Source organism: Capricornis sumatraensis, chromosome 10, assembly GCF_032405125.1.
Source record: "Capricornis sumatraensis isolate serow.1 chromosome 10, serow.2, whole genome shotgun sequence".
Taxonomy (NCBI): domain Eukaryota; kingdom Metazoa; phylum Chordata; class Mammalia; order Artiodactyla; family Bovidae; genus Capricornis; species Capricornis sumatraensis.
Genome location: NC_091078.1, coordinates 2,743,544 through 2,746,412, shown reverse-complemented (window position 1 = coordinate 2,746,412; position 2,869 = coordinate 2,743,544).

Here is a 2,869-nt window from a genome sequence, read left to right as displayed (position 1 = left end):
CTAATCTATTATGTATGCACATAGAAAGGTCATCTTAGGATGTTAAAACTTTGCTAATGTGTATTATTAATCATCCTTTTAAAGATTTCTCTAAAGATCAAAAGGCAAAATGCATATGATAATTAGTATATATAATTCCCCTTCTCCCATCAAGAGGTGGGACATGATGCTCTGAAATTTCTGCGCATAGCCTCTAAGAAATCTGTCATCTTCATTTTCTCTCCCTGGGAGTTCAGCTGCCCTGTGGTTTAAAGCGTGTGTTCTAGTCCAGTGAGTGATGAGAGGCCATGTGGGGAAGGAAAAGTCGTCAGGAGCACCGAGGTAGCAGTCTTGTGAATAAAGATTCTTGGATATTCCAGCCCCTCCCAGCCCCTGAGTGAATGCAGGCGGTGGCCCCCAGCCCACACTATGTGGAGTGAAAGAACTGCCCAGCTGAGCCCTGGCTGCTTCCTGTCCCATGGAATCGTGAGATGCAATAAACAGCTACCATTTTAAGTCATTATATTTTGTCACACACCAGTAGATATCTGAGACACTCTTCGATAAAACTTGGAAACATTGACAATTAAATGTTTGACTGAGCACCTACTGTTTGCCAGGTTCTGTGCTCCAGGCAGGGGGCACAGAAGGAGCAAGAAAGAGTCCCTGACTCAAGAGCTCACAAACTGGAAAAGCAAGGAGGCAACGCTAACAGCGATTTGCAGAACAGACACAGCGGGGCAAGTGTGAGGTGCTCCAGGGGCAGGGGAGGAGAAAGAATCCTACCCCAGAAAGGCAGGAATGGGGATAAGACGTCTCTCCCTGTTGCTCCACCCTGCGATAACTGCTAGGGGCATTCTGTGACATGTCCCTTCAGTATATTCTGTGGACAGATTTTGGCACGAATGCAACAATAATGCTGGTTATAGATAACGTGGGAGACTTGCCATGTACCAGGTGCTGAGAATCCCCACTGTCCTCACACCCACCCAGGAAGAAGGGTATGGCTGGGGTCCCTCGTGCCGATGAGAAAGCTGAGGCTTAAGGAGCTGAAGTGACTTGCCCAAGGTCAGGCAGTTAATGAGGTGTGGAGGCAGGACTCAACCCAGGTGCTCTGATCCCAGGGCCGGTCTCACAGCCGTAATGCTGCCAACCTGCTCCTCGTTCTTGTTTTGTCACCGTGTGTGTGCTAAGCCACTCATTCATGTCCGACTCTTTGTGACCCTGTGGACTGTAGCCCTCCAGGCTCCTCTGTCCATGGGATTCTCCAGGCAAGGATACTGGAGTGGGTTGCCATGCTCTCCTCCAGGGGATCTTCCCGGCCCAGGGAATTGAACCTGTGTCTCCTGATTGACAGGTGGATTCTTTACCACTGAACCACCTAGGAAGCCCCAGTCTGCTCCTTAGGTGAACATATAAATCAAGCGTTTCATCATGGTACTAAAAATAACATCTGAAATGGCGTGTTAATGACGGTATAACAGGTTGTTTTAACGCCTCCTATAGTCGAACAGTTCACATCGTTTCCAGCATGCAGAGAGTATTTGCACACAGATGTTTGCTTTCGTGTTCATTTATGTCCCCACCTTACTCCATTATTTTAGAAAGATTTGAGGTAGATATATAAGAAATGTTTTCTGAATAGTGGGTCATTTCCTTAGGAAAGGTTCACAGAAGGGTACATAAAATGGAATTTGGGATTTTCCTAAAAGAGGGTCTGAAGGAAAAGGGCAGTCTCTGTGGGTCATAGCCACACAGTCATGTCCACCCCAAGCAGCGAGCGATCATTCCCACATTTCGTGGTTCTCCAGAAGGACAGAAGGGTGCCTCTTCAGAGGACCCTGCCAGAGTGAGCTGTGATGAAACTGCCTGTCAGTGTTCTTCAGAACCTGGTGAACCTGCAGCTGAGGTTTGAGACTTCACATGTGCTCCCTGGGCTGGTGCCTCACTGGGTGTGAGCAGGAAGCAGAAGCGGCCTTGCCTCCCGTCCCGTCCTCATGCTTCAGGGTCAGGCCAGCCTCCGCAACGGCTCCGGCGCTGGCAGCTTCCCGTGGTCTCTGGGGGAGCCTGGCAGTGGGGGACCCTGTGTTGTTTGGGCTACAGGTTCTGTTGGTAGTTGGTGGTGGGGGCAGGGACCTGCCTTCAGAAGCAAGCCCTTCCACTGCGCCTACACACAGATGCCCCAGCAGGCCAAGGGGGAGGGATCGGCAGCCCCGTTTTAGAGATGTGTGGGTGAAGGCTCAGAGAGGCATGACCTGCCCAGCCAGCACTGCTGTCTCCCAGCCATTATTTCCCTGTCCTCCATGAAGAGTCCTGGCTGTCCTTCTGATGAGTGCTATGGCCCCTGGGACCACGCTGGCCCTGGAGCATGGGAGGAGATGGCGTTTCTCTCCCTTTCCTCCAAATTTCCTATGTGATATAATGGTGGAAGCAGCGAGCCTCTGAGATAGTGGTGTGCTGGTAAACGCTAACAACTGGCTCTTGAACAATCTCTCTGCCTAAGTTTATTATAAATTTTACTGATGTGTGCCACATAATTTAGAAATAATAAGGAAATATATGATTTTCTATTGCAAATTCTATATGGCCAATTGATTCTTATAGAAAACACTCATTAATTTTTGCCAAACTCTTGACTATATAGCCAAGGTATAGTCTCAGTTTAACCTTATTTGACAAATGGAGTTGCATCCTGATACACAAGGCTTTGCCAAATAATTTCTAATCATTAAATGTAATATGTAAAACTATTTCTCATCCTCATACAGATTATATTCCTTAAACAGTTTTCAGATTTAGCACTATGTACGTCAGAACTTTTCTCCATTGCCAATGCTCTGAGTGACTTTGTTGAACTGGATAATTATTTTCAGATGCTGGAAAAATATTT